The 13,980-nt window shown below is 44.4% G+C and overlaps 1 protein-coding gene across 1 annotated transcript in view; it reads left to right on the top strand.

Moving 5' to 3' along the window:
* Positions 1-13,980, top strand: part of LOC138278806 (glutathione synthetase-like) — a 184,578-nt gene that overhangs the window by 95,312 nt on the left and 75,286 nt on the right. The window lies entirely within an intron of this gene.

Genomic DNA, 13,980 nt, shown 5'->3' with positions numbered 1-13,980 from the left:
TCATGCAGCTGTCTTCTCCCCTTTTTTCCCCCAAATATATGTCTTCATCTCAGGCTCTTATGTTAGTAGTGAAAGGATTTGATCTGCTCATGAAACCCTTATTCTAGCTACTATGCAATATTATTATACTCGTCTATATTACAGAAATTGTTTCTTTACCTTTGCTTTACTCCTTTTCCATTCATTGGTTCCCTTGTACAATCTATCTTCATCAAGAACACTCCCCTGACAATTCCTTTTCTCTCTCCTAGATGTTTGTTCACTTATTTTCTAGAATTATTTTGAATTCTTCATTGCTTCCAGTGCTATTATGTATGTCCTAGTTCATGCAAACTTTACAATTGTTAATGTATTTCCTATTTTTTAAGGTCATCATCATAAAATGAATTCCTAACCAAGCAGAAGACAAATTTAATTTGTTAGACATGTCCTAAAAGAACCATGGCTTAGAGTAAGAATTTTCTTTGTAGCTCATGGTGTCAATAGACTTCTGTTTATCACAGAAGTTCCCATATGTGTTCTCTAAACTGTTCAATCCAATAATGCATTTTCTAAGGTCATTGGAATCCCCATTACACAGACACATAAACCTGGGTTCATTTGAAAGTCCATGTTCTTCCAAGAATTAAAGAGTTGCAAAGATTCAGGCAGGCACTTAATAAACCTGTCAAGATTCAATCTCCACAAACAGCTTACTGTCCATTTGTTTCCATTCTCCAAAATGACAGTATTTCCAAATATAACATTTACCTTCTGAGGACCTGAAAATGCTGGCATTCCTTTGCCCAACCATCCTTCCAATTTGACCTGCACCACATCACCCACACAAAGCTTACGTTCTTATACTTGAATCCTTTCATTGTGTCTTTGTCTGTATTCATCTTCTCTGTGCTTTACTCTCCGTATTCTACCACACCATCCCTTCCAATTCACGATAGACATGCCATGTTGGCAGGAACTCTTCCACGTAACAATAAAGAGGGGGACTTTTCTGTTACTAAATGTGGAGTTGACCTGTAATTCCATAACCTCCTTAGCTCCTCATTTCCCTTCAAGCCACCCTTCTCATTCAACAGTTCATTAAATATGACAAATGTCATCAACTAAAACACCAGAAGATTACAATCAATACACAATTAATGTTAACAACAGGTCCAAAAATAACTCCATCCAAAAATAACTCCATCCAAAATGGGAAAATGAAGGCAGTACATCAAAGTGCTCTAGTGCTGCATCGAAAATAAGAATATTGGAAAGTTGAAACAGGTGCCTCCAGAGAGCAACGGATTGCATATACTCTTGATGCTACTTCATTATGTAGTCATCAGTTTGTAAACTAAAAAAAAAATCCCCATTGAATCATGGACAATAAAAAGCAAAGTGCTGAAATGTTTTGGATTTGGCTAAAGGCATCCGCATTACACAACATTAAACAATTCCTTAAATTTCTTGGACAATAAATGGTAAGTGGTAAAGTGCTGAAGTGCTCTTGATATAGTTAAGAAAAGCAACATTAAACAATTCATTATTGAAATGCATAAGTGGAAGTATAAATTGTCAGTATAAATAAATTCAAGGCTGAATGTATACACATTGGGAATCAACATCATACAATCAATTTTGAATTAGTAATTCTAAACCAATAAAACCAATAGGGAAAATGCATTTATTTAAAGAATAGGAATGCCTAGGATGTCAGCGTCAGTATGCCAAAAGGTCAAATAAACCAAAGAATCAGATTTCCATTAAAAATGGTTAAAAAAAAGCCTAATCATGGGGAGGGCAGTTCTCCCACAGCTCAAAAGCTTTCTAAATAGCTAAAAACATTGAGAAGCTCCCGGTTCATCTTGCATACAGCTCCTCAAAGACTTTGGTCTTCCTCATTATCACATACCAAGATTCAAAATTTGGATTGTTGGCTGTTTTCCAATATTCAATATAAAGGAGCGGGATACTGCTAGAGCTATCAAAATAAAATATTGAGCAGCTTTATTAACCCTGCTAATAGTGTATGATGTACCAAATAGTACTAAAGTGACTTCTGGCATAATCGTACATTGAACACATTCATTTAGGACTTGGAATACCTTGTTCCAGAATTGGTAAAGCATAGAGCAAGTAAAAAAAATATGTTTACCAATCCCCCCAACCACTTGATTGGCACTAAAAGTATTGATTCAAAATAGACTGAAACATTGTATGCAACTTATGAGGGGTATAACATGCTAGCCTTCTAGATAGAAAATACATTCTTTTAAAATTAGCAGTGCTAAGGGATTTATGACCCATCTCACACATATATTGGCATTCCCAAGTTGTTTTCTTACAATTGGTCTTACTATGGAGGGTATCCAGAAGTTCGGAAATAAACACTTGGTTAGAATATTTATGGAGAGTCCGATACCAATTGCCCACTCCAGACAGTTTATTATCACCTAAAAGGTGAATCGGTAAGAGAGTTTCTTTGCTCATAGCCTGATAGTTTGCTTTTAAAAGGCCTGAAATCTGCATAACACTGAATAGTAATTTGCCGGTCTCTGTCCCATGTTGTAAGGTTATTCTATCTTGTGTTTTCTGATTTTGGCCTAAGAAGTCCTCACCATAGTAAACCCCTTTGCTTTCTAGGATTCCAAAGTTGGTTTAGACAAGAACAAACCAAAAAATTTTGAATCCTGCATTAAAGTAAACAAACGACAGACTGGACCCCACTTTGCATTGATGCGGATTTCCATGTAAATAGCACCTTGCACCTACTCTTTTTGGGGAATTTTGCAATTTAAAAAAAAACTAGTAGTACAATTCTGGAATCCTGTACCATTCGATTTAATAAAATGTTATCGAAGGCCGTTTTCTCCAAGGAGAGTCAAACTATATTACCTAAATGATAAGCATGGTGGTATGTCTGGAGATGGGGTAATGCCAGTCCACCCTGGCTTTGATTCAATTGAAGGACTGATATCTTTACCCTTGGATGCTTATTAGGTCAGAAAAAAGAAATAGATATAATGGCAACATGGTAATGTTAATTACAGCAGCCCTCCCGATCAATTATAAGGGAAGAAGGATCCATATATCGAGAAGGAGTGCTAATGCCTGGGACCCACTAAAAAGGTGCATTCTCCTTTCCCACTGCACTATACTGAAATGAGCTGAGAGTCTTGAAATTTGCTGGTTGAATTTCCATATCTTGGTGAGATATCTCATTCTAGTCTCATGACTGCTGCATGCCAGAAACTTTATTTTAACAATTGATATTGCTATCATGCAACAATATAATTTAAAAGCAGCAAGTGGAGCTAGTAGTAACACCTCTTTCACAGAAAACTAAAAAGCGTCCGTGGGATGTCTTGCAGCAGTGGCTTAAAAGGGCAGGTGCATCCCATTAAGATCAGATATACCCAGAGCATCATTGCCAAGCACTAATCTCACCTGTCCACAGCCAGAGGCTAGTACCTTTTGAGATTCTGAAATCAATCTGACACTTGAGCAGCCGGACCCACAAAGTGTGACACTAGGAATGATATCCCAGGAGCAGGGAAATATGAATCAGGCTGAGCTAAGATGACAATCTGGAGTCTCACCATACCCACAGCAGGTGGCTGAAGACCTGAACTTGGAGGCCATCATCGAAGCTACTCTGACAAATTTAACACTTGTGTCGGCACACAAGTCCACCCCTCCCGCTTCCTCTTCCAATCAAAAGTCTCCCCCACTCTCTGATTCCAACTTGTTGGTGGGAGTCCCGGAGGTTGAAGCTGGAAGCTTTTTTGGTACACTCCCAGATAGGGGTCAACAGGATATTCTTCAGTCAATGATGCCAGCCCAGAGCACTAGCAGCCTGCTGTCCTCTGGACAACCAAAATCACTTAAATTGCTATTGGAGACAATATTGATGGAAATTGCCAACATGAAACAGATACAGGCCCAAGAGACTGCAGTTCTCCAACAAAGATTAGTTAAAATCAAGTTTAATGTGCTGCGGATACCAGTTAGGTTACATGAAGCAGATAAAAGGATATCATTCCTTGAAGGCAAAACTTTTTAAATAAGGACATGCTAAGTGCACTTGAGAATTATTTTGAGAATAAGATTGAGGAGATGGAAAATCACGCAAGGAGGTCCAATCTTCGATTTGTAGGTATTCCAGAGGAAAGCAATATTAAAGGGACTTTTAAGAAAACACTTTAATTAATGAAATCATTGATTAACACCCACTTTTTGCCAGTTGCACCAGCAGACCTTTCAATCATGCAGGCTTATCAGGTCCCAGCGCAATCTCCAACTAACTCATTATTCTTGTTAATTTAGCAGACTTTCATAGTAAAGAACAGATTCTATCTATAGCTATCCAGAAGAAAACCTTCGAATTTTTAGAGAAAGTACATTTTCATGTCTTTTCTGATATGTCAGTCATAGTGGCAAGGAGGGACCCAGGCCTTTTTAGCTCAGCAGTCCAAATTGAAAGTCCTTTTAAAGGGGCAATTATATCTGCTTTCATCAGTAGAAGAGGCTCATGATTTGCTGCAAAGAATTCAAAATTTGATAGATATTAATAGGTTGATTAAAAGACTTTTAACAAGTCCCTAAGTTTTGAGTGAGTTGTGTTTGAGTAGAGGAAGATACTCCCATGATGGGAGCACAGGAGCAACACCAGGTGCAGTAACAGGGCACCAATCATACGGTTTGGGGCCTTTGGCTGAAAGGTGGACAATCCCCTTGTCCAAGGGAGATCTGTGGAATGGGGTCATGTGTGCTTTTGGGATTCAGGAGACTCTCCTAGTTGTAGATGGATGGGGTAGTCAGCATAGGAATGGGTTTGGGGGGAGCACGAGTGGGGAAAATGAGCAGCGTAGAAGAGAATGATAGCAAGTTTATCTAGCAAAGAGGCAGAAGCTAAATTAAGAAGTCAGTGAGTGGTCGGAGGTTTGCTTCCAGTTATATGCTTTTGTAGCTTTGTTCAGTGGTTTAAAATATCAACATAGTTACTTGCAACACTATTGGGCTGTTAAACAAATGTAAATATAGTGCCTTGAAGAAATGGTTGTCTTAATTTACCCTTGACATGGTTTTCTGTCAGTTCAGGAAAAGCATTTTAAGAACAATAATCCAAACTTATTATCCCCAGAAGATATTCGTATGTATATTTTGCATCAGCATGGCCCACTCAGTAATGGGAGTGGCATTCTATTTGGCAAACACCGTAAAATGGCAGGTGAGGGATGCAATGGGCATGGTTTTAAACCTGGTAAACTTTTATGGTGCGAAAATAGTATAGATCCAATTGTTGGAACAAATTAATTATCTTGCCATGGGCGCGCAAGGGATGTTGATCCTGAGCGGTGATTTAAATTTTATTCTAGATCTAAAAGTTGATACTTCAAACAGAGGTAAAAAGCAATTGAGACCTAAAGCTTTAAGGGTGCTGGCAACTATCAAGTAGGACTTTGCATTAGTGGATCTCTGGTGTGCACACCACCCAGAATTCTCCCAGTTTACCTGCTTTTGGCATCAATTTAGTTTGGACTTTTTTCATTAACGCACAATCGAATGGGGTTCAGTTGAGATTCGGGCAAACCCCTTCTCTGACCACTCAATAGTCTTGTTTCCACTACCCTTGATTAATCTCCCAAAAGAAAGATCTAGATGGCAGTTTGATAAGTCTTTTCTGTTGGAGCATAAAGATCTTATAGACTGTTGCCCAGGAAAGATCAACAGACTAATAGCCCAAGTTGGGAAGTAACAGAATTACTGGCCTACCAGAACACAAGGGAAGATTTTCCTTACGGAAGATGAATCCTCACACACATATTTGTGTCATGCTTCATCATCAGCAACCTCTGCCCACCCTGGTAGGACAGTGGCACCAGGTCGGACTGGACTTCCTGATGAGATCTTCAGCTTCCGGGTGACCCTGGCCCCCCAGCACTCTGAGGGCCTGAGGTCAGCTCCTGTACTGCGGTTCCTGCAATGTGGGACTTCTGTTTGTTGGGCTGGTGGGGCCTCAGTGTGACTCCCTGTGTCTGGCGCCTGTGAGTCACTCGTGGGGGCTCCATTGACTTCTGTTGGCATTCCTGTATGCTGGGGGCCGGCTCCGACTCCCCCTCCTGGGTGGAGTCTCCTCGACCTTGCTGGTCTCTCCAGCTTTGCAGACTTCTCTTCTGATTCCATTTGTACTTGCCAGTGCTTGTTGGTGAACTGGCTGGTCGCTGGCCCTCCTGCAGTCCGGCGACCGTCGAGGGACGGCTCGTGGGTGAGTTCTGGGATCTTCGACTCCTGGACCCCACAGCTGGACTTCCTCTTCCACCGACTTGCAGAAACTTCTTCAGGAGGGTGGGCATTGCCTCCTGCACTGCCTGGGCGCCTCCTTGGGCGCTGAACTCTGGTCTCTTCCTTTGCAGGTCCTCCACATCCAGAATCCGTCCCTGGGTTCTACCGGCCTGGTCCGCGGGTCATAGCAGCTGTACAGCCCGGGACATCCGCTGTCTTCTGGGAGAGTCCCTTCTCCCCTCTGCATCTGGGTCCCTGGTGTGGGTATTTCGGTCTTCTGGGTGTCCTGGGGTGGGGGCGGTCTCCATTCATCCACTTGCCTGCTGTTTTCCTCAGGGTCGGCTGGAGGGATCCTGGGTTTTGCTGGCTCCGGCCACTGCTTCCCGTGTTCGCCTGTGGGACAACTGGGTGGTTAGCTGACGAGCTCCTGGTTGCTGGGGTCACCTACTGTGCTTACCTCCGGTGTTTCTGGTTGGCCCCGACCCCTGTCTAACCACCACACTTGGTTGGAGTCCCACTTTCACATTCCACTTTTTTGGTGTATGAGTTGGCCCTCCCCTGGGGCCCTGTGTAGTTCTGTGCTATTTGGCCTGGTTATTTTGTGTGTATAATTGTATTTAGTATCTCTCAAGGGACGTACACCTATGGTGCTTGATAGAATTGCTGTAATAGAGTATCCTTTACTTTTGTGGCACTTGTGTGGTTCTTTCTTGTGAGAGAGATGCTGTTTGACTGTTGCGGTGTTGCAAATTCTTTACATTCCGCCTGGATAGGCTTTAGCTGCTTGCCTTAGCAGAAGCTCTTTAGGGGTAGCTGTCTGGACACCTATTCACTGTTACTGGGCGCTGCCTGGACTCTGTGCAGGCTGCGACACCATGGGTGTACACCGTGAACTGAGCCAGTCTCCTACACCTGGTGGCATGATCCACTCCCACCAGTATAAATCTGTCATCGCACCCCAATTCCAGAAGATCATCAACAGTTTTTTGAGACCGCCACCTTCCCAGAGAGCTGGGAACATGCCGAGATCAACACCCTCCTCAAGAAACGCAAGGCGGACCCAGAAGACCTCAAGAACTTCCACCCCATCTCCCTTCTCCCCTTCCCGGCAAACGTCATCGAGAAAATTGTCAACAAACAACTGATCCATTTCCTCAAGGAGAACACCACTCTGGACCCGTCCAAATCTGGATTCCGCAGCAACCACAGCACCGGATCCACCCTCATCGCTGCCACCGACGATATCATGATCATATTCGACAATGGCAAAACCACAGCCCTTATCCTCCTGGACCTCTCAGCCACATTCGATACCGTCTACCACCACACCCTACGCACATGCCTCAATGACACAGGGATCCGCGACAGAGGCCTGAACTGGATCACCTCCTTCCTCACCAGCAGAACTCAGAAAGTCTGCCTCCCCCCATTCCGCTCTGAAGCCACCAATATCATCTGCGTGTACCCCAGGGATCGTCGCTCAGACCAACCCTCTTTAACGTCTACATGGCGTCGCTTGCAAACATCACCCGATCTCACAACCTCAACATCGTCTCATACGCCGATGACACCCAGCTGATCCTCTCCCTCACCAAGGACCTTGCCACCGCCAAAACTAACCTCCTCAAAGGAATGAAGGCCATCGCCGAATGGATGAAGAACAGCTGCCTGAAACTGAATTCTGACAAAATGGAGGTCCTCATCCTCGCCTCCACCCCCCCTGCATGGGACGACTCCTGGTGGTCTGCCACACTGGGAACCCTACCAACACCCACCGACCACTCACGCAGCCTGGGATTCATCCTGGACTCATCGCTATCAGTGACCCAGCAAGTCAACGCCGTCTCTTCCTCCTCCTTCAACACTCTCTGCATGCTTCAGAAGCTCTACGAATGGATCCCCACTGAAACCAGAAGGACGGTCACCCAAGCACTCATAAGCAGCAAACTGGACTACGGCAACGCCCTCTATGCAGGAACCACGGCCAAGCTCCAGAAAAGACTGCAACGCATCCAGAAAGCCTCTGCACTCCTCATCCTGGACATCCACAGCCACATCACAGCCCACCTGAGAGACCTGCACTGCTCTCTGTCAACAAGAGATTCACGTTCAAACTCCTCACCCCTGCTCACAAGGCACTACACAACACCAGACCAGAATACCTCAACAGACATCGTGTCTAACCCGACAGCTTCGCTCCGCTGACCTTGCCCTCGCCACCGTCCCACGCATACACAGGACCTACTTACTTTCAGGAGACAGCTCAAGAGCAGGCTGTTCGATCAGTAGCAGTCCCACCCCCCCCATCAGCGCATTGAGACCCTCACTGGTGAGTAGTGCGCTTTACAAATCATTTGATTGATTGATTGATGGGTCTAGACCTGAGAGAGTTCTTAGATAAAACCTTCTGGACCGGAAAGGGATCCAGGGACATTAAAAATTCATTAAAGACTACCTCTGTATTTACCTTTATTATTGGTGACTAAAAACAGAGCCTGACGGTACTGCTGAGAATAATGGCTCAGATAGTCGACATGTTTCTGCCCTCACAAAGAGCCTATCCAGGTCTGGGGCATTCCTCAGGGCTAAGGATCCCTATCAGAAACAGCATGCTAACGCCAAAACCTAACTTATTGACTGTAGAAACACTCAAGTCCTACCTGAGTGATGGTGCAGGTACAATGACCTATTTAGAAATAAATAAAAATATGTAAAATTGTTGTTTAAACCAATTTATTACTTCCCATTTATTTAATGTGCTCCTATATTACACAAAAACGTGAACATGCAAGTGGGAAAATCACTGGAAACCAAGTGAGCAAGGTGTGTTTATGCTGGAGACATTGACTCCTGTCTACTCAGATTCATATTACTGCTGGTACCAAGCTATCCAGGTGCGGGTGTAATTTTTTAAAACCCCAGCCTTGCGGTCTACATCTCCGTTAAGTAAATTACACAGAAACCTAACTATCCCTTACCCTAGGTTGTAGGGGTTACTTGCTCCTGGTCTGGAAAGGGGACGATGTCCTTTGTAGTCACACACTAATTACAAAGAGATGTTCAAAAAAGATTGCAAGCCAGTTATACTACTTAAACTGAGTGGAATGAGTTCTTTAGTCAGTTAATCATGTACTCACATTGCTGCACAAAAGGGGGGAAACACGAGTGAGTATTTGCCCCATTAGTGGTAGACTACAGGAGGTAACATGAATAAAGCGCAGAGCTTATGTGAAGGAAGGAGCGCCCAATAAATAAACAAACACACCCTAATGTTGGTGGTGCAGTCACACCCCGGTGGCCAAACAGTAGGTGCCAAAGGAGCAAAGTAGAGGCTGAAGGCACAATCAAGTTGTACGATGAAGAACACCTCCACTGGCATCAAGTGTTAGAAGCGGGCATGAGAGGGTCGATTGCATATAGGAGAAATGTTCAGTTCAGCCAATCATGTACCCACGTCACCACTGTGCCCCCTGCTAAGCATCATGAGATGAGGTTATTTATTCTATAGGCGGCGCTCATCTCAGTAAGAAACGTGAGGTTTCAACTTCCATGACATATCAAGGTGCCACAGCCAGCATATCTGCACATACATACTAGTTTATTAAGATGTAGAAGGAAAAATGACTCAAAGTGGCATTTAAAAAGTAGCAGTAAATGTCAATGTCACTTCTCGCAGAATACCACCGGATATGGTACCCCTGCAAACCATGATAAAGTTGGTCCAATAACGGTTGCATGCTATAACCTCAAAATCGTGAATCCACACAGAGCACATACAGGGAAATGACCACATATTCGCGTCTAAAGGTAACCTTGTCGCACCATCCTCAAATGTCGCTGGATTAGTGGTGGTATATCACGTGGTAAGACCTGTTTATCATCAGCCATGTACCACATGGCGGTAATCACAGAACCACACCCACCCACTATTAACACAAACCCATCCACTCTGAGACCTAAACAAAGGTAGCTGAATCACACCACGTAAGGGGACTACTCTCGTCATCAAAAGGTCCACATTGCTACGGCCCCTAGAAAAGAACTGCTTCCAACCGCTAGTATGGCCCGTATGTGAAGGCTCCCGCGGTATCAAGGAACAAGTGCCACCAGAGTCCCATGATGGTGCCTTGTGCACCTCATTGTGCACCGACGTGCGAGGGAGTGCTGGGAATTGTAGTTCCCAGGTAAACATGTATATTAGGAATGGGAGCATAGATCACTACAATTTAGAGCTTGGTTTTGCACATATGTTTGGAACCGCAAAGGGTGGTTCCTAATGTTTCTAAAATAAAGGTTGTGATTACTGTGCTTTACAAGTTGGTGTTGCAATCACGTGTCGGGCAGCAAAGGGTGGTTCCTAGGGTTTTTTAAGTAAAGGTCCAGAGTCCCTATATTGCGGGGTAACACTACCCGCACTGGCATTTCGGCGCAGGGGTTCAGACCTCCTTAGTATGTGACCGATCCCCAAGTGGCCACAACAAACTGAACCCGTGGGAACACAAGAGACATCACACTGATATTTAGTGGAAGTAGCCAAACGGGAAACAGTTCAATGGCAACAGCAACGCAGGGCAAGTTCTAATAATTTCATTGTGATGAAATAATGGGGCACAAAGCCACAAATGTAGGGCAAAAACAAACCTTGGGTAAGGGAGCAGTAAACGCTATAAATCATCACTAATTATCGTGCCCCATAATAACCAAGAGAAGAAGGGAATCCCTGATGAACCTTATTAATACCCTCCAGTAATACGAGTGCCTGTTTCTAGCAGAAATCATTTTAATTGCCAAAATCTGTCTGCCCACATCGGATGTACTTTCATTCACGGTTTATCTCTGTCTTATTTTGCAGCATTTTTTAACAAATCAAGCAATAAAGGTTTCTATATTAGTATAACAGCAGAGTAGAGAAGACATCTTGTGTGAGTGCCTGAAAGTCAGCTATTAGAGACGCTACCTTTGGATGCAATATATGAAGATGTAGACGGTGGGCAGCCAATCTTGCAGCAATACTCTCAGAAATGAGTGGTTATTTCTACAGATTGGTGTTTCCCCTTAATGCCAGTTGCCTTTTTGTGACCTATTTTCAACTACGTTTCTTTTGCCAAAGTTGACACCCACCTCGTTTTGACTGCGGTATGTATTCAAGGTGCCTCTGTAAATGTGTTCCACTTAAACTTAGGAGAACATCATCCGCGTGTAGTGCTGCATTGATATATCCTTGTGATTCCCTTTACGTCAAGTGTCTCAAACCCAAGGATTGGCAGCTTACACTCAAACAGCAACTCTTTAGACATATGGAAGCCAGTCCAGCTGTGTACAGGACCAGCACTTGCAGAATGCTTTCTGTTCATGACTCTTACATAACCCTGTAATGCCCACCTAGCACCTTTAGTGCAAGGAAAAAAAGTAAAGAAATTCGAGGACGTTTTTTAGGACCATATTCAACCACCAGGACATAACTAGATGGATTTGTGGATTGCGACACAGTTAAAAACCATGTGTGATAGCAGGAACCTGAGGTTTTTCTTAGTTTAATGCGTGCAGACGTGGCATTACATTCTCATAAACTAAGTCCTTCTCCAGGATCAAAAGAAATGAATATAAAAATTTACTTCAGTCAATAGAGCCGAATTTAAGGAAGCTCACAAAGTAACATGTTAAGTCCACACACACACAGACACACACACCCAAGAGGCCATAGGTTTAAGTAAAGTGAATAGCAACTTATCCCAAGAGGAATCCAAACCCTGCTTCTGTTCGGAATCTCATGCGGCACAGTTCTCAGACAGCTCCCTTGTGGGGGTCACTAAACTGAATGTGACACCTTCATACATGTGAATACACGAGAAACAAAAAGAAAAACAAGGCATTTCAGACAACAACAAAAATACGCTAATGGGGGATGTTAGACCTGACAGCCTTAGGGTAGTCACCCCTGACTTTTTGCCTGCCTCCCTCCACTTTTTGGACACTGTTTTTGCTGGCTTTTAGACTCTGCGCACTTTACCACTGCTAACCAGTGCTAAAGTGCATATGCTCTCTCCCTTAAAACACGGTAACCTTGAATCATACCTGATTGGACTATTAATTTACTTATAAGTCCCTAGTAATGTGCACTCTATGTGCATAGGGCCGGTAGATTAAATGCTACTAGTGGGCCTGCAGCACTAGTTGTGCCACCCACTTAAGTAGCCCCTTTTTCCTTGTCTCAGGCCTGCCATTGCAAGGCCTGTGTGTGCAGTTTCACTGACACCTCGACTTGGCATTTAAAAGTACTTGCCAAGCCTAAAACTCCCCTTTCTCCACATATAAGTCACCTCTAATGTGTGCCCTAGGTAACCCCTAGAGCAGGGTGCTGTGTGGGTGAAAGGCAGGACATGTACCTGTGTAGTTTACATGTCCTGGTAGTGTAAAACTCCTAAATTCGTTTTTGCACTACTGAGAGGCCTGCTCCCTTCATAGGTTAACATTAGGGCTGCCCTCATACAGTATTGAAGTGGTAGCTGCTGATCTGAAAGGAGTAGGAAGGTCATATTTAGTTTGGCCAGAATGGTAATATAAAATCCTGCTGACTGGTGAAGTTGGATTTAATATTGCTATTCTAGAAATGCCACTTTTAGAAAGTGAGCATTTCTTTGCACTTAAATCTTTCTGTGCCTTACAATCCACATCTGGCTGGGCTTGGTTGACAGCTCCTTGTGCCTTCCCTCAGACACAACCCAAACACAGGGTACTCAGCCTCACTTGCATACATCTGCATTTTGAATGGGTCTTCCTGGGCTGGGAGGGTGGAGGGCCTGCTCTCACACAAAGGACTGCCACACCCCCTACTGGGACCCTGGCAGACAGGATTGAACTGAAAGGGGACCTGGTGCACTTCATAGCCACTCTTTGAAGTCTCCCCCACTTCAAAGGCACATTTGGGTATAAAACAGGGCCTCTGCCCTACCTCATGAGACACTTGCTGGAGAAGAAACCTGAACCAGAAACTACATCCTGCCAAGAAGAACTGCCTGGCTGCTCAAAGGACTCACCTGTCTGCTTTCTACAAAGGACTACTGCCTTGCTGTTGGCCTGCTGCCTTGCTGAACTCTTGTCTGGCTGTGAAAGTGCTCTCCAAGGGCTTGGATAGAGCTTGCCTCCTGTTCCCTGAAGTCTTAGGACCAAAAAGACTTCTCTTTTTCACTTGGACGCTCCGTGCGCCGAAAATTTCGACGCACAGCTTGTGCCGCGGCGAGAAAAATGCCGCACACCGACGCTGATCGACGCAACGCCTTTGGGACGACCGGAAATCCGACGCACGGCTTCGCAAGGACAACGCCGCCCGACCTCTAGAGGAGAAATCGACGCGACGCCTGCCGTGAGATCGTAATTTTGACGCGCAGCCCCGCAGAACGACGCGCAGCCGTAAAACAAGCAGGAAAATCCACGCACAGACCCGGGACATCTGGTAATCCCCGCGATCCACAGAAAGAGACTGTCCGCGCGCCGGAAAACACCGCACGACTTCCCCGCGTGGAAAATAACGACGCAAGTCCATGTGTGCTGGGGAGAAATTGACACACACACCCTTTTTCCACGCACCTCTTCTTTTGTGGCCCTCTGAGGAGATGTTTCCACTCCAAACCAGGTACTTGTGCTTGAAAGAGACTTTGTTTATATTTTAAAGACTTAAGACACTTTATATCACTTTTCAGTGATATCTCTACA

The sequence above is a fragment of the Pleurodeles waltl genome, chromosome 2_2, assembly GCF_031143425.1.
Source record: "Pleurodeles waltl isolate 20211129_DDA chromosome 2_2, aPleWal1.hap1.20221129, whole genome shotgun sequence".
NCBI classification, from domain to species: domain Eukaryota; kingdom Metazoa; phylum Chordata; class Amphibia; order Caudata; family Salamandridae; genus Pleurodeles; species Pleurodeles waltl.
This window is presented reverse-complemented; position numbering and strand designations above follow the sequence as displayed.